At 42.5% G+C, this 18,965-nt stretch overlaps 1 protein-coding gene and 1 pseudogene across 1 annotated transcript in view; both read right to left on the bottom strand.

Moving 5' to 3' along the window:
• Smim31 (small integral membrane protein 31) overlaps positions 1–16,109 on the bottom strand; it is a 27,772-nt gene extending 11,663 nt beyond the window's left edge. Inside the window, exon 1 of the mRNA XM_032919299.1 lies at positions 15,759–16,109. The gene's annotated coding sequence lies outside the window, so the exon portion shown is untranslated. The remainder of the gene's footprint in view (positions 1–15,758) is intronic.
• LOC116914982 lies at positions 15,544–18,709 on the bottom strand (annotated as a pseudogene).
• Positions 18,710–18,965: the final 256 nt, after the last annotated feature.

The following is an 18,965-nucleotide window of genomic DNA, read 5'->3' as shown; positions in this document are numbered from 1 at the left end:
TCTTTCTCCACATCCTCACCAGCATTTGCTGTCACCTGAGTTTTTGATCTTAGCCATTCTCACTGGTGTGAGGTGAAATCTCAGGGTTGTTTTGATTTGCATTTTCCTTATGACTAAAGATGTTGAACATTTCTTTAGGTGTTTCTCAGCCATTCGCTGTGAATTCTTTGTTTAGCTCTGAACCCCATTTTTTAATAGGGTTATTTGTCTCCCTGCAGTCTAACTTCTTGAGTTCTTTGTATATTTTGGATATAAGCCCTCTATCAGTTGTAGGATTGGTAAAGATCTTTTCCCAATCTGTTGGTTGTCGTTTTGTCCTAACGACAGTGTCCTTTGCCTTACAGAAGCTTTGCAGAGTTATGAGATCCCATTTGTCGATTCTTGATCTTAGAGCATAAGCCATTGGTGTTTTGTTCAGGAAATTTTCTCCAGTGCCCATGTGTTCCAGGTTCTTCCCCACTTTTTCTTCTATTAGTTGGAGTGTATCTAGTTTGATGTAGAGGTCCTTGATCCACTTGGACTTTGTACAGGGTGATAAGAATGGATTGATCTCCATTCTTCTACATGCTGACCTCCAGTTGAACCAGCACCATTTGCTGAAAATGCTATCTTTTTTTCCATTGGATGGTTTTGGCTCCTTTGTCAAAAATCAAGTGACCATAGGTGTGTGGGTTCATTTCTGGGTCTTCAGTTCTATTCCACTGGTCTATCTGCCTCTCTCTGTACCAATACCATGCAGTTTTTTATCACTATTGCTCTGTAATACTGCTTGAGTTCAGGGATAGTGATTCCCCCAGAAGTCCTTTTATTGTTGAGGATAGTTTTAGCTATCCTGGGTTTTTTGTTATTCCAGATGAATTTTCAAATTGTTCTGTCTAACTCTATGAAGAATTGGGTTGGAATTTTGCGGGGGATTTCGTTGAATTTGTAGATCGATTTTGGTAAAATAGCCATTCTTTTTACTGTATTAATCCTGCCAATCCATGAGCATGGGAGATCTTTCCATCTTCTGAGATCTTCTTCAGTTTCTTTCTTCAGAGTCTTGAAGTTCTTTTTTTTTTTTTTTTTTTTAACTTGAATATTTCTTATATACATTTCTTAGTGTTATTCCTTTCCCGTTTCTGGGCAAACATCCCCTTCCCCCTCCCCTTCCTTATGGGTGTTCCCCTCCCCCCTCCCCATTGCCGCCCTCCCCCAACAGTCTGGTTAACTGGGGTTCAGTCTTAGCAGGACCCAGGGCTTCCCCTTCCACTGGTGCTCTTACTAGGATATTCATTGCTACCTATGAGGTCAGAGTCCAGGGTCAGTCCATGTATAGTCTTTTAGGTAGTGGCTTAGTCCCTGGAAGCTCTGGTTGTTTGGCATTGTTGTACATGTGGGGTCTCGAGTCCCTTCAAGCTCTTCCAGTTCTTTCTCTGATTCCTTCAACGGGGGTCCTATTCTCAGTTCAGTGGTTTGCTGCTGGCATTCGCCTCTGTATTTGCTGTATTCTGACTGTGTCTCTCAGGAGCGATCTACATCCGGCTCCTGTCGGTCTGCACTTCTTTGCTTCATCCATCTTGTCTAATTGGGTGGCTGTATATATATGGGCCACATGTGGGGCAGGCTCTGAATGGGTGTCCCTTCAGTCTCTGTTTTAATCTTTGCTCTCTCTTCCCTTTAAAAGGGTATTCTTGTTCCCTTTAAAGAAGGAGTGAAGCATTCACATTTGATCCTCCGCCTTGAGTTTCATTTGTTCTAGGCATCTAGGGTAATTCAAGCATTTGGGCTAATAGCCACTTATCAATGAGTGCATACCATGTATGTCTTTCTGTGATTGGGTTAGCTCACTCAGGATGATATTTTCCAGTTCCAACCATTTTGCCTCATTTAATTTCATATAAAGTCGTTTGTTTTGATAGCTGAGTAATATTCCATTGTGTAGATGCACCACATTTTCTGTATCCATTCCTCTGCTGAAGGGCATCTGGGTTCTTTCCAGCTTCTGGCTATTATAAATAAGGCTGCGATGAACATAGTGGAGCACATGTCTTTTTTATATGTTGGAGCATCTTTTGGGTATATGCCCAAGAGAGGTATAGCTGGATCCTCAGGCAGTTCAATGTCCAATTTTCTGAGGAACCTCCAGACTGATTTCCAGAATGGTTGTACCAGTCTGCAACCCCACCAACAATGGAGGAGTGTCCCTCTTTCTCCGCATCCTCGCCAGCATTTGCTGTCACCTGAGTTTTTGATCTTAGCCATTCTCACTGGTGTGAGGTGAAATCTCAGGGTTGTTTTGATTTGCATTTCCCTGATGACTAAAGATGTTGAACATTTCTTTAGGTGTTTCTCAGCCATTCGGCATTCCTCAGCTGTGAATTCTTTGTTTAGCTCTGAACCCCATTTTTTAATAGGGTTATTTGTCTCCCTGCGGTCTAACTTTTTGAGTTCTTTGTATATTTTGGATATAAGGCCTCTATCTGTTGTAGGATTGGTAAAGATCTTTTCCCAATCTGTTGGTTGCCGTTTTGTCCTAACCACAGTGTCCTTTGCCTTACAGAAGCTTTGTAGTTTTATGAGATCCCATTTGTCGATTCTTGATCTTAGAGCATGTCATTGGTGTTTTGTTCAGAAATTTTTTCCAGTGCCCATGTGTTCCAGATGCTTCCCAGTTTTTCTTCTTCTATTAGTTTGAGTGTATCTGGTTTGATGTGGAGGTCCTTGATCCACTTGGACTTAAGCTTTTGTACAGGGTGATAAGCATGGATCGATCTGCATTCTTTTATATTTGACCTCCAGTTGAACCAGCACCATTTGCTGAAAATGCTATCTTTTTTCCATTGGATGGTTTTGGCTCCTTTGTCAAAAATCAAGTGACCATAGGTGTGTGGGTTCATTTCTGGGTCTTCAATTCTATTCCATTGATCTATCTGTCTGTCTCTGTGCCAATACCATGCAGTTTTTTTTTATCACTATTGCTCTGTAGTACTTCTTGAGTTCAGGGATAGTGAATCCCCCAGAAGTTCTTTTATTGTTGAGGTCAGTTTTAGCTATCCTGGGTTTTTTGTTATTCCAGATGAATTTTCAAATTGTTCTGTCTAACTCTTTGAAGAATTGGATTGGTATTTTGACGGTGGTGCATTGAATATATAGATCGCTTTTGGTAAAATGGCCATTTTTACTATATTAATCCTGCCAATCCATGAGCATGGGAGATCTTTCCACCTTCTGAGGTCTTCTTCAATTTCTTTTTCTTCAGTGTCTTGAAGTTCTTATTGTACAGATCTTTTACTTGCTTGGTTAAAGTCACACCGAGGTATTTTATATTATTTGGGTCTATTATGAAGGGTGTCGTTTCCCTAATTTCTTTCTCGGCTTGTTTCTCTTTTATGTACAGGAAGGCTACCGATTTATTTAAGTTAATTTTATACACAGCCACTTTGCTGAAGTTGTTTATCAGCTTTAGTAGTTCTCTGGTGGAACTTTTGGGATCACTTAAATATACTATCATATCATCTGCAAATAGTGATATTTTGACTTCTTCTTTCCTATCTGTATCCCTTTGATCTCCTTTTGTTGTCTGATTGCTCTGTCTAGGACTTAGAGAACTATCACATCTGTTTCTTAAGGACTGTGAAGATTATGAATCCTGCCACAGAGTCCCAGAAATCAGAACTGATTTTGATTGCCAAGATCCAGGAAAACAAAGGAGGCAAGAAAAGAGGTATGGCGCCACCTGCTGGCCCCTGTGTGCAGACGGTTAGAGACGGAAGCCACTGAAGGATTGAATTCAGGGAGGCTGCATTATTGCCTGTGTGGTACCACATGCTCGTGTAAAATGACCTGACAGATCCTCCAGCTTCATTCCATGCTTGGAATATCACTCTTGTTTGCTGACTGTGGTGGTGCACAGCTTTAATCCTAGTTCTCAGGAGACAGAGGCTGTGGATCTCTTTAAGTTCCAGGCCAGCCTGGGCAACAGAGTGAAACCCTGTTTCAAAGTAAACAAACAAACAAACAAAAAACTGAAACAAGACCAAAATAAAAACCCACATTAGCTGTTTGTTTTGAGTCAGGGTCCTGTCATATAGGCCAGGTGGGCCTTGAACTTGTGTTTGTCCTGTCCCAGCCTTCCCAGTGCTGGGACATGTGCTTCCATGCCTGGGCTGATGTAGCATTCTATTTGTCTATATGTTTGTTCCCTGAGTAGCCAGGGGTTGAGTCTTGCGTCTGCTGCTCGGGTGCTTACAGCAGGTGGAGCTGTGTCCTCAGGTGAAACACTGATGCTAGTGTAGGTGGCTGGGATGGAGCTAATGATGAGTGTTTTCTGGACATAGGCCACAAATGGCGAGCTCTTTCTACACCAGCATCTCCCAGGCTGTCATTATAGCAACAATAAACAAAAGTAGCACCTTTCCCCCTTTTCAGTGGAAAGCTGGGTGAAAAGACACAGGACATGATATTGTCAGACGCCTCTGATTTCCCAATGAGGAACCTAATTACGTCTGTCGGAGGTTTTGGGGGCAAAGAGCCCATGAGCAGGCACTCTACAACCATGACCTTAATTCCACAAAAGCTCTTACCACCATCATCTGGACGTGAAAACTAGACAACATGTATTGTCTTCAGGCTGGGGGTGGGGTACAGTTCAGTGGTAGAATGTATGGTTAGCATACATGCTGTCCAGGGCTCAGTTTCCACTGTGTTTACACACACACATCTCACATACACATACCTTATACACACATAGACACATACCACAATACCCACACACATCTCCCACACCACATACATAAACGCACATACATCATCACAATAAACACAATAAACATATATCACACAGATCACATACTCATATACCACATACACACATATATACCGTATATATACTACATATACCATATACACCATGAACATATGCCACATACACATACATAAATACATATTTTACACATATATGCTCACATTCCACATACCACATATACATTTCACATACATGCAATAAACACATCACATATACTATGCATGTACATACCACACACATACATACATACATACCATATATACATACATACACCTATCGCACACACACACTACATACATATACCACATGCACATACATAAACACATACTACATACTGTATAAACATCATACATACCACATATTGCATACACATACTACATACATATAACATATTCACATACATAAACACATACCACATACACGCATATACTCACACACTCCACAGACCACAAATACATTCCAGATACACAAAGTAAAATATACCATACACTCATATCACACTCATACACACCACTGCCATATACAAACTATAGGGACACACAAAATACATAACACACCACACACATATGCCATACATATATACACACAAACACACCACCTACACATACACAACATATACACACCCACCACACACTGTATACACACACTACACAGAGACAACACACACACACACACACACACACACACACACACACGTGTATTTCTGGTGTTTCCTTACTTTTCCCCACCTTTGAAATTCTTACAGGAACATCTGGAAAACAGTGGCTTTTTTTCCTGGATTGTGTACCCCATACAATGGTTCTGTGGTTATTTTATTTTTACGTTTTCTTTTTTGCAAAATAGCAAGGAAATGTCATGCAAAAGCAAAGCAGTATTACGGGTCAGACCCCACGAGTCCATCCATCCAGCCTCCTTACTTACTAGAGAAACATGTGCTTTTACACAGTTTGCAAATCAGGGTACTTGATGCAGAAATGAACTGTGAGTTCTTTCCAGCTTCTCTTAAGAGGAAGGGCTACCTGTGAGTCCTATTTAGTAATAGAAGACCAGCTTGGGCTACAAGAATGCCTGACAAACCAAACCAACTTCTCCACTACCTTACTTTAATCCGCTTTCGAACTGATAATCACCTTTATGATCCACTGGGTTTTGTTGTTTGTCTGTATGGCCCCATGAACTAAAAGTCCACAAACGACCCTCTGTTGGTCACCTCTATGTTGGAAGGGCTTAGGAAAAAAGATGACTTCTGTGTAGTAAAAATTTCTTTCTCTGCCTCTTCTTTTTTTGAGACAGTGTCTCATGTAGCCCAGGCCGCCCTCAAGCTTTCTATGTATGGAGCATGGCCTTGAACTTCTGACGGTCCTGCTTCCATTCCCTGGTGCTGTGGTTAAAGGTCTGCAAGGCCTTGGTACTTGATGTGTGCAACTCTGGAGCACACACTCCAGCCTATGATGAAAGTTTCTGAGTATTCATTGATTTGATTGGTCACCAACAAAAGAAGCTCATGGACATACAACTCAGTGTGACTATCTGAATTTCGTGGGGATGGAAATGTGCGTTGCAGATATGTTCAGAAATGCCCGCAAGATCAGACACTCTATGGCACGTTAACAGCTCAGCCAGAGGATGGGACATACATTTTGGAAATGGCCTCACAGTCTCAACAGTACTGGTGGTGTGCCAGGAGGGGCTGGCTCTCCTTCCCACCCTTGTCCTCTTGTCAGAGGGATGTACCTCTTTCTCTCTGGCACTCTGTACTCTTCTTTTCTGTGGCAAGCCATCCTTGAGTGGCACCATTAGGATGGCTTGGGGTCTATGGGGAACAAACAGTCCCTTCTTGTCCTTCCTTGTGTGAGTGCTGTGTATTTGCACTGAGAGCTGGAGTCCCTGGTAAAATGAATGCCTTTACCCAGAGAAAACATCTAAAAGAGTTCAAATAAAGGGGTCATTCACAACCCAGAGCAAACAAGTAAACTTTCTGGTTACTAAGGAATACTTTTGGTATTGGAATTCTAATGGTTGGCTACATCAGAAAATGACCAACACCCCTGCCCCCAATTCCATGTGACATTACCTTCTCTTTCTGTCTCTGTCTTTGTCTCTGTCTCTGTCTCTCTCCCTCCCTCCCTTTCTTTTTTCTTCCCCCCTCCCTGCCCCCAGCCTTTCTCTTTCTCTTTTTGAGACAAGGCTTCTCTGTGTAGCCCTGGCTGTCCTCTGCCTGCCCCTGCCTCTTCCTCATCTTCAAGGGTCTTAGGAAGGAAGTTGCATTGTGCACAGATATTCTCACAGACCTCAGTTAAAGCAGAGACTGGCACTAACACATTACACAATACAGTTATCTCCAATGCCAGGCAATCATTGACTCTCGCCTTAAAGATTTTATCAAATCAATATGCTCCACTCCTTGTGCTGGAATTTCCCTAGTGACCATCGCCAGGACTCATCACCAGCAGATTCGAATTGCTGATATCCACATGATCCTGCTTGTCAGGTACTTTCTTCAGGTGAGCAGAAATCTCCCTCTAAGCAGCTAATTCCACTTGGCTCCCGAGTATGGAGGCAGAAATTACTTTCTCATGAAGACAGTGACTTTAACAAGCTTTCTGTCGTTTATTTCTTACTCTACGTGAAGTAAAGCAAACCCATTAAAGACAGGGAAAACAGAACCTTGGGTCATGTTGACTAGACTCCAAAATATCCCAGCTGAGGATCTCCTGAAGTTTAGTTTCTCTTTCTGTCCGTAGTCTGATTCCCAATGAAGTCTCATAAATGTCCATTAAATTGTTACCACCACCACCACCACCACCACCATCATTATTGGTATGTGAGGGTGTTTTGTCTGCATGCATGTTTGCACACCTTGACTCTCCTGGTAGCTGTGGAGGCCAGCAAGGGGCATCTGATCCCATGGAACTGGAGTTTCAAGTGGCTGTGAGTTGCTATGAACCCAAAACAGTCTCTTAACCACAGAGATATCTCTTTAGCCCCCAGTTTACTTTTTCAGATATCACAGGCTGGTCTTGAACTTGCTGCGTATCTGAGGGAGCTTTTGAACTTACACTGCTCTCCTTCTGGAGTGATCGCAGGTGTGCTTTCTTGTGCCAGGTTTATGATGCAGTGTTGGAAATTAACCCTAAGCTTTGTGCATATTAAGCCAGTACTCTACCGACTAGGATCTATACCTTAACCTCCATTTTTTCTAATTAAAAAAATTATTTATATGTATTTGTGGTTTGCCTGGTCAGATATATACGAGCTAAAAACATCAGAGAGGAGGAAATCTCAATTAAGGAAATGCCTCCGTAAGAGTGAACTGTTGGCAAGACGATAGAGAGCACATTTTCTTCATGAGTGATTGGTGGTTAAAGGCCCAGCCCATTGCGGGTGGTGCTATCCCTGGTCTGGTGGCTCCAGGTTCTATAGGAAAGCAGGCAGAGCAAGCCATGAGGAGCAAGCAGTAAGCAGCACCCGTGCATGGCCTCTCCATCAGCTCCTGTCTCATTGTTCCTGCCTTGATGCACTTCCATCGTGAGCAGTGATATGGGAGCGCACTTTTGGTCACGGTGTTTTCACCATAGCAATAGCAACCCTAATTAAGACAGCATCAGATCCCTTAGTACTGAAATTGCTCGTGTCTTGGTCAGTTTTGTTGTTAACTTGACACACCTAGGAAGATGAGAATATTAACTATTGTGGGATTATCTTTGTTAGGCATGTCTATAAGGGTATTTTCTTTTCTTTCTTTCCATCTTTTTTGTGGGGGGGCAGGGACTCAGTGTATAGATGTGGTTGGCTTTGAACTCAGAAATCTTCCTGACACTGGGGATAGCGTGGACCACCATGCTCAGAGGACATTTCCTTATTGCTAATTAATGAAGAAGGGGCTAAGTTAACATAGACAGTGACATCCCTGGGCAGGTGGGCTTTGGCTGTATAAGGAAGGCAGCTAAGCAAGCCGAGGGCAGTGCGCCAGTAAGCAGCATTCCTTAATGTTCTTTGCTTTGGTTTCTACCTGGACTTCCTTTGAGGTGGGACTGTGATGTGGGTGTGGAAGTGTAATAGCCCTTTCTTTCCTGAGTTGTTTTGGTCATGGTGCTTTATCACTGCAATACTAATGCTAGCTACGACACATGTATATTTGTGCATGTCTGCATGTGAGTACATTCAGGTGCTGGTAAAGGCCAGTGTCAGATCCCTCAGGAGTTAACCTGCATGAGTTATGGCATTCAAACTTGAGCCCCTACAAGAGCAATATATTCTTTTAAGTGCCAACCTAACTCTCCAATCCCTAGAATCTTTTTATTATTTATTTATTTATCATTTATTATTTTTTTTGTGTAGGTTTTTCTGTGTAGCCCTGTGTCTTGGAACTTGCTTTATAGGCCTGGTTGGCCTGAAACTCAGATATCTGACCCCTCCCTGCTGCCTCCTGAGTGCTGGGATTAAAGGCATGTGTCAGCATCATGCAGAGTCTTTATATCCACTTAATTTCATGTCCCCAGGCTGAAAACCACCTATCCTACCCATGTAAGCTCTTTCTGTATTATTCTCTTATCCCATAACTTCAGAAGATTTTTTTTTGAGATTTATACCACCCACAAGATTCTTTCTGGCTCTATTGAAGTATAATTGCATATAAAAATCGTACGTATTCAAGGGGCACTGCTTGATGTTTTCCTCTACATATACGCCCACGTGCTTAATGAGAAAGCATTTTTTGCCTTGACTTTGGTTATGCTGAAAACATTGCTTGGAACAAGATTCTCTGTCCTATAGGAACAACATACACTGTTATAAGTGGGTTTGTTTACTCAGGAAGTTTAGAATGTCAGCTTTTGGAGTTTTAGGGAGGATCATGTGAAATGAGACATGTTGAATGGTGCCTGACATTTGGTAGGTCTCAATAAACACAGTCATTGGCATTCATTTCTCTTCCTGTGCCTGCCAAGAATTGCAGATTTGCACTTTAAAAGATTCTTTTAAATTTAGTCTCAATTTGTATTTGGTCTATTTTAAAATTTTCTTTTAGCTCCATGGATTTTTCCCTTGGTGTATGTGTGTGTATTTGTTTTTATTACTTTTGTTTTGAGACAGGGCATCATATCGCTCAGGTTAGCTTTGAGCCAGCCTACGATAAAACCAAGCCAAGGATGAACTTGACTTCCTCATCTTTTGGCCTCTGTCTTCTGATTGCTGGGACCATAAGTGTGCTGTCATGTTTAGTCTACATGATTGATTAATTAATTAATTGATGTGTTTCTCCATGCACGAACACATGTGTGTATGTGTCTGTGTCTCCATGGGTACCACAGAGTTTAGAAGAGGGAATTGGGTCCCATGTTGTGAGCATAGCATGCAGGTCCGTGTGCCCACAGATCTCCAGAGAAATCAGGAATGTTAAGCACCCAGGCTTGTCTTTCCAGTGGGAAAGATGAAAACCCTATTCTCCTATCGTGAAAACTGAGAAGTGGGGGTGATTATTAGCCTGACATCTATGTTATCTGCTGGGCCAGGCTATAGCAAGCTCCCACAACCAGCACCCGAGATACCTAAATGACTCTTACAGTCAGAGGCTATATCTGTATGACTGAGTCCAGAGCAGACTCCAAGGCCCTTAAGCATGTACAGGTAGCATATCTCAAGAACCCATCTTCCTGAAAGAAGTGACAAGTTCCCTGATTGAGTTCCAATGTAATTACACTTCTTATGCACCAGCAACTGGTTTACACCACGAACCCCCTTCTCCCCCAGTTATACTGGGCTTATATACATTGGGAATAAACCACTTGGCATTAGACTTCCTGCTTTGATCCAGGTTGACCAAGTACTGAATTTTCCTTCTTATCTCTTTTTGGATCACTGCCTACATTGATGCCTGCCTGCTGGGACCTGCACCGTCCCCTACAGCTGAAATTACAGACATTTGTAAGTTACCTGACAGGGGTCCCAAAACCAAACTAGGTTTTCTACAAGAGCAACGGGTGTTCGTAATCACCGAGTAATTTCTTCAGCTCTGCTTACTCAAGTTTTAAAGACACATTTTATTTTGTGTGTGTGTGTGTGTGTGTGTGTGTGTGTGTGTGTGTGTGTGTGTGTGTCCATGTGTGCATGTGGCTGTAAGTGTCCTGGAGGCCAGAAGAGGGAATTACATCTCCTGGAGTTGAGGAGTCATAGGCAGTTGTGCTAGAAAACTTCAGGTTCTCTGCAAGGCGTTCTAAGGACTGTGTTGTCTCTCCAGCCCCCTACGTGGTCATTTTGAAAGTGACAGGCTGGGTTTGATGGCACTCACTTTTAGTCCCAGAGTTGGGAGACAGGCAGAATGATTTCTATGAGTTCGAGACTAGTCTGGTCTAATACTGAGTTGTATATAGTTGTAGCCAGGGCTACATTATGACAAGGCCCTGTCTCAAAAATAAAAAAGAATGAAAAAAAATAGAGTATTCTCACCTATGTACATATTGTGTTTTTGTTCCAACTTATTATTATTATTATTATTATTATTTATTAATTACTAAGACAGGATCTCACATTGCATACCAGGTTGGCTGCAAACATACTGTTAGTCTGGATGGGATACAAACTTACCTCAGTTTTTCTGCCTCAGTCTTCCCAGTGCTGATTTACAGGCATGAGGCCTGCCAATCTCTCTGTCTGTCTCTCTGTCTCTCTCATGTAGGCCTGTCTAGAACTTGCCATCCTCTTGCCTCTTAAGTACTGGGAATCCAGGCCTTTGCCACCTCACCCAGCAAAAGTTTACAGAGTATCCTGACCTTTCGGTTTATTTACTTATTAATAGATTTTTTTTCTTTTGAGACAGAGTCTCTGTGTGCAGCTGGCTGGCCTAGTGTTGAGCCACCCCGAGCAATGGGCTTCAGGGCTGTGCCAGCACACTCGGCTTTTCCATTTAATATCAATTCCTGCATCGATACAGCTTTTTGTTTTTGTTTTGTTTTAAACCTGCCTTTTCAAATTATTTGTGGTTATAAGAGATGAAATAATTGTTTGAGAATCCTGGAAAAAAAACTTAGAAGAATTAAAAAATCACACAAGTGTTTGTGTGTCTCGCTGGCTGTTCTCACAAAAGTCTTCAGGCAGTAATCATTTGAGTGGTTGAAAGAACCATTAGCAAGTCACAATTCTCCAAGGTGCGCATCCCTAGACCTCTATGGTTTTCTTTCCTAAGCGTATGCCCTCTGTACTCCTGTCCATGCTGGGAATAGTAACGTTACTTAAAAACAAACAAACAAACAAACAAAAAATCCTTTACTCTAGTACCAGTCGTACTCTAAGTGAAATCATTAGACTCCTTCTGTGACTGAAAAATAGTTGACCTTCATGGTCTTTTTAACTTAGAGTCATTTGAGTTCAGACTTGAGCATGAAAGCAGGACCTGCAGAAATTCCCTTTTGCAAACTTTTCAGAGAGGTCATTTAAAAAAATTAATATATAAATAATATATATAATGTTAATATAAAATATAAGTAATATATGTTATATAATATATAACATGGTATTAACATCACATGCATTATACATTATTAATATATATTTTTTGTTTGCATATACATTTGCATATGAGAAGAAGATATCAGACAATTGTGAACTGTGGATGTAGAGAATTGAACTCGGGACGATTGGAAGAAGAGTGAGTGCTCTTAGGTACTGAGCCATCTCTCCAACCCTCAAAGTGGCCATTCTTCTGACAGGATAGAATCATCTCTCTCCAGAGCCTAGCAGCTCCTGTGCTCTATAGTTTGATAGGACTGAGGTGAACTGTGTACCACACATGAAGACATGTTTTTTTATCTTCTAGCCCAGGCTAGCCTTGAATTTGTATATAAAATGCTCTTGGACTTCGGATCTTCCTGCCTCTACCTCCTTGGCACTTTTTATTTGGCTGTTTTAAGGCAGGCTGACTGTAAACTCACAGAAATCCTCCATCTGGAATGCTAGGATTCAGTGTGGACTACCGGGCCTGGCTCTCTTTAAGAGTTGTTGAATGTGGATATTTAGTCATTTTGATGAAACTAGGCATTCATTCAGGTATCTTAGTTGAATCAGACAGCTGCTAAAGACAGGACAAGCACAGGACCACACCTGGTTCAGAAGCATCATTTATTCAGGATGTTAGACCTGGACCCAGAGTCCAGGTTGATGTTGGAGTGCCCTAAACTTTTTATTCCTTCGAGCCAAAGTTCCACCTTGTACAGCTGGCTGGCTTGTAATTTGCTGTGTAGACCTAGCTGGTTTCAAAGTCACAGAGATCTACTTGGTTCTCTGCCTCATGAGTGCTTCTGAATCTCTCGTCTGATGACTTCCTGACCTGTATCCAACTGTCTGTGACTGCCAGGAGTGGTGCAGGGTCTGAAGAAGGGGTGTAGCTTTGTTCCTTCTGTAGACACTACTTTCTAAAACCCTGGAAATGGTGGCATGGGGTGGGGATTGGGGGACAGAGCCAAAGCAAAGGAATAGACATCTTATTAAATTGAGTCTTGAGTTTGATGTGCAGCCAACCTCCTGCACTCTGCATTGCTGGGTGACAGAGTCTGTACTGACCCAACTCGTTGTAGCTACAAATTATACAGGTATGAGAATTACCCATGGCTCCTCATAGTGTGCATATCAGGGTGTTAAGACTGGATTGCTAAATTCCAAAGGGCATCCACGTTTTGACTAGCTTTGTAAACTGATGTGATAAGCCTTACTAAAGTTCACAAGTAGATTGCAAGTGATTGTTTCATGGTAACGACAGCAGCTTAATGATGGAGTTTTGTGAAGGAGAGGCAGCCATTACACTGTTTGTTACCTGTAGCTTCTAAGGTGAAATTGTTCGTTTACATTTTTAATAGTTTTAGTGACAAAAGTGTTCTACATATACTGTGTCCTGAACCTCAATTACTAGTTGTTTTTTTAAAATTATTATTATTATTATTATTGTTGTTGTTGTTCTTGTTATTGTTTTTAGACAAGGCTTACCTATGTAGCCCCGACTGGTCTGAATCTCACTGTAGACCAGGCTGGCTTCAAACTCACAGATATCAACCCCACCTGATTAAAGGTGTGTGCTACTATGCTTGGCTTCAAACCATGCTTTTGAGGGTGTTAAACTTATACAAAGCATCTTATATAATCAAAATGACAGTGACCATAGAGCCTAGCAATTCTACTCCTATATATTTACACAAGAGGCTGAAAACACTTCAGAGAAACCCTTGCACGAATTTACAACAGGCTTACGCACAGTAGGCAAAACTGAATTAGACTCAGACTATCAACCAGAAAATTCACTTATAGAGTGCCATGTATTCACACAATGGAATACCAGTCAACAATAAAAAAGAAAGAAATACGGATACAGCACAAGTCTTTAAAATGCCATGTGTGTGAGCACAGTGATTGAAGAAAACAGTGTTTGCCACTGCAGGGACGAATAATGACTGACTGGATAGGAGAATGAAGAACTTTCTAGAAACAGAGTGAGAGTGATAGTCTATGTCTTGACATGAGTTTGTGATGCATTGGTCAAAACGCCAGTTGCCACATTAAATGTTTGTGCATTAAAATGGGCATGAGTTGATTTGGGGGGGGGAGCAGGGTATTACCATATATACCAAGTTGGCCTCAAACTCAGAGAACTATTGCTCTTGGCCTCCTGAGCGTTGGGATTAAAGGTGTATACCACCATGCCTGGCTAGACATGAGTTTTTTGAAGGGCCTTTAACAATTTCTTCTTTGAGAATTTTATAGATATTTTGATCATACTTCTCCCCCCCCACCCCCCCAAACTCCTTCCAGACACTCTCACCATGTCTCCTGTCTAATGTCACTGGGCATGAACTTTTATCCCAGGAGAAAGGTAATATGATGAACTCTGGTGATATATCTTCGTAAATGTTTAGTCTTAAGTTTACCGAGGTCATTAACTTTATAATACATCATAGAAACAATGAAGATAAAGCGACGGACACGGAGGTGGATGGGTGGGGACAGCAAGCGAGGCAGCTAACACAGCAGCGCGCTAATCACAGTCTTGGCGCAGTCATCTCATTTTTCTCCATGCTTAAACAATTTTCAAAATGAAATATTGGGAGCAGAAAGGTATTGCTCCCGAAGGCCTAAATAACTACCCCTAGGCTAGACTTCTAGGTAACAAAAAAATAACATTATCAGTGTACATACACACACACACACACACACACAGACACACACAAACACACACAGACACACACACACACAAGCCACACTTACTTTAAGTATTGCATCCCAAAAAGCTTTTAAAAATGTTTAAAATGAATTTTTTCCATTCTGTTCTGATGCAGACAAAATTTCTCACTTATCACATAATGTACAAATCCGATATGTTGTTTTAAGTTCGGAGACATGTACATGCCTGCATATCTTCCTAAAATTTCTAGGTTGAATATGAAGGAAAAAAATAACATTAGCCCCAGTTCTTATAAAAGGTAACAGACATAGTCAAGAGGGAATGCTACCATTTATCTGCTTTTAATTGTAATATTGAAATAAGAAGGGCCTTATTTATCTATAGCCCTCAGTATTTTTCCATGTAACTGCTTCTTGTTTCATAGTACTTTATTTTCCACAGTGAGAAAGTACAAGCACTGAGTAAAGGTTTGAAGTTCAATTTAGTTTGCCCAACGGCTCACAAGTTAAATAAAAATATGTATTTTCTAACTTGGGGGAGGAAAAAATCAGGAAGAGCAGGAGAAACTTAGCAAAGTAGAAGGAAAGCTCTTTCACGAGGCATTTCTAACAAAGCACGCACTGTCCTTCCATTTGAGCCATATTTCTTTTACAGTTAAAATATTGAGGAGAAAAACACCCAGGAGGGCACAGGCAGCAGGCTCTTGTATCTGGATAAGGGAAAACACCTTAACGGTCAATATGAATGAGTAAAAAAGAAGAGTGTCAATCCGGCAAAGAAAATAACTGGAATCTTGTAAAGACTTACCAGAAACATTCCTGTCCTTCGAGGAGCCAGCACGGAGGCGGTGCGGCTGGTTAGACCGTCTTCCGTGTGCTGGGTCGGGACTAGGCTGCGCACTTAGTAAGCATTCACTTTCGCTCTCTTCAAGGTCCTGCAAATGCTGACTTCACCAAGCCAGTTCATTGTCCTAAACTCACTAATCTCGCCGGCTTCGAAGCAGGACTCCTTCAAGATGAATCTGTACTCTCAAGGCAAAGAATAAATAAATTAAAAACTCATTTCCGTCTGAAGAATCGACAAGGAACCAGGAAGTGGTGTGCCCATTCAGATGTTTGCTCTTTCTATCCCACACCTTTCTGCAAACACCACTAATATATACGACCGGAGCGAGCAAACACTACCCACGGGCAGGAGTGCACTGGGCTTATAGGCATGACGTATGTGCCTGTGGTCAATTCGTTAAGTTTAAGGATACAGCCCGGCCAGAATGATTAGGATTTCAGAAACAGGAAACTTTCAGACTTTGCTGCTGCTTGCTGAGTTTGGCTTCTGTTTCCTCCAGAATATTCTCAGTGCTTTCTGCGTTCTCTCCACAGTGAGGAACTCCCTGGCTGTCCTTATTAATTTTTCTATTAGTGGAATCTGCAGGCTATGGAAAGTATTTGGATGGATCTGGAAAGTATTATATTAATTGAGGTGAGCCAAACTCAGACAAAAAAATTGCATATCTTTTTCATATATGGACCTTAACTTGTAGTGTATATACAGTATGCACAGTATGTACATAAGTAGACAAACAAGTGAAAATGTGGGTAAAGCCGAAGGAAGGAAGGAAGGAAGGAAGGAAGGAAGGAAGGAAGGAAGGAAAATATTCTGTGAAAGACCAGGCAGATCTTATGAGATAAATTATTAATGTAATGAGGAGGGTTGCAGATGCCACACAGAAACACCAAGCTAAACTTAGAATAAACTGAAGATAAATAAAGATGGGCTGGTGAGTTGGCACTGTAGGTAAAGGTACTTTCAGCCAAGCCTGATGACCTGAGTTCGATCCCTGGGACCTCCAAGGCAGGAGGGGAGAGCTAACTCCTCCAAGTTGACCTTTGCCCTTCGTATGCACACACACATATACACACACATGCGTGAATGTACACATGCTCCCCCCTCTCTCTCGCGAGCGCACACACACACGTGTACACACACATACACACACACACACACACACACACACATTTAAAAAGAAAAAGGAAAGCATTTCAGAAAGTGTATGTAGGACCTCAAGTTAAATACTCACTGGGACGGTCTTGATGGCATGAGAAACAACTGGAATAAAAACAACAGGATGTGGGTTGGGAGGCACAGGCTGCCACACCCAGCCTTGGTAGGAGTGCTCTATGTGACGTCAATCAGTTTGAAGGTTGACTGAAGGGGTTGGGGATGGGGTTGGCCTCTCAGTGTCAATACAGGACACACCCAGACACCAAGCAGGTGCTTTGTTTGTTTGTTTGTTTTTTTTACAGGAGTTGGGTTTTTCTTCCTTTTCTTAAAGCTTTTACTTTGAGACATCATGGAAAATGTACAGGTGCACATGGAGAAGAAATGACCACAGACTGGAAATGGCAGAGTCAATGTCTGAAGCTGATGCTGGAGCTGATGTTCCGAGTGTGACACGATACAGAGGCTGGAGGATGGACTAGTCTCTCCCCCTTCCTCACCCTCACCTTCCACAGAATCCACACAAACCTCCTCATAATCCTCTAGGGCAGCCATGTCCTCACAGTCCTGAGAGAACTCCCCCTCCTCCATGCCCTCACCCACATACCAGTGCATTAAGGCACTCTTGGCATACATCAGATCAAACTTGTGACCTAGGTGAACCCAGGCCTCAGCAATGGTGTGGAGTTGCTCAGCATGTGCACAGCTCTCTGGATCTTGGCCAGGTACCACAATGGGAGGCTGGCAACTAATACCCACCTTGAAGCCAATGGAGTACCAGTCCACTGGATGTTGTGCTTGGTCTTGATGGTGGCAATAGCAGCATTGACATTTTTGGGAACCATATCACCACGGTACAGCAGTCAGGAAACCACATACTTGCCATTTCATTATCTGGTTGGTTGGTTCAAAGCAGGCATTGGTGATCTCTGCCTCAGAAAGCTTGCTCATGGCAGGCTTTCTCAGCAGAGATGACAGGGCATAAGTGGCCAGAGGGAAGTGGATGAGAGGGTAATATACCAGGTTGGTCTGGAATTCTGTCAGATCAACACTCATGACCCCATCAAATCTGGGGAAAACAGTGATTGAAGACACAACCTGGCTAATAAGACGGTTAAGCTTAGCGCAGGCTGGGCGCTCAATGTCGAGGTTTCTATGACAGATGTCATAGATAGCCTCATTTTCTACCATGAAGGTACAATCAGAGTATCCAGGGTGGTGTGGGTGGTAAGGATAGAATTGTAGGGCTCAAGTCTAGCTGTAGAAATCTGAAGACTTGTGTAAATGGAGAACTCCAGCTTGGATTTCTTTCCATCAGCAGGGAGGCGAACTCAGCCAGTTCCCCCGCCAAAGCTGGAGAAAACCAAGAAGCCCTGAAGACTGGTGCACTGGTCAGCCACCTTGCAAACTCTGTCCAAGACAAGGTCAATGATCCCCTTGCCAGTGGTGGAGTGGCCATGGGCAGCATCTCCCTTGCCTGGGATGAACTGCCCAGGGTAGAAGGGCTGGTGGTCGGTACCAGTGTGAACTTCATCAATAACCGTGGGTTCCAAGTCTACAAACACTTCCCTGGGGCACATACTTGGCAGCTCCTGTCCACCGAAGAAAGTGTTGAAGGGGTCATCTCTTTCCTCAGTGATCTTGTCACTTGGTATTTGGCCACCAGGCTGAATGCCACATTCCAGGCAGTAGAGTTCCCAGCAGGTATTGCTAATCCGGACACTGGCCTGGTCAGTGTGGACGGAGATGCACTCACGCATGATAGCTAAGGGTTAGATGGCAAGGGTGACCCTGGATCCTGGTTACTGTTCCCCACAACTGTGAGTCAAGGTAAGTGACCTGCGAGGAGTCCGCTTTTAAGGAGAACAAAAAAGGAGTCTGTGCTAGGGTGAGTTAGTAAGTCCTGATTGGATATATTAGGCAAGTGACGACCTGATTACTGGACCTTGTTGTTTTGTCTCAGGAGTCACTCAGTGGCTAAATAAGGGAACGGACCTTGGGGCCTAGCTATAGGAA

This window comes from Rattus rattus, chromosome 13 (genome assembly GCF_011064425.1).
Source record: "Rattus rattus isolate New Zealand chromosome 13, Rrattus_CSIRO_v1, whole genome shotgun sequence".
NCBI classification, from domain to species: domain Eukaryota; kingdom Metazoa; phylum Chordata; class Mammalia; order Rodentia; family Muridae; genus Rattus; species Rattus rattus.
Note: the sequence above shows the minus strand (reverse complement) of the source record. Positions and strands in the feature narration are given on the sequence as shown.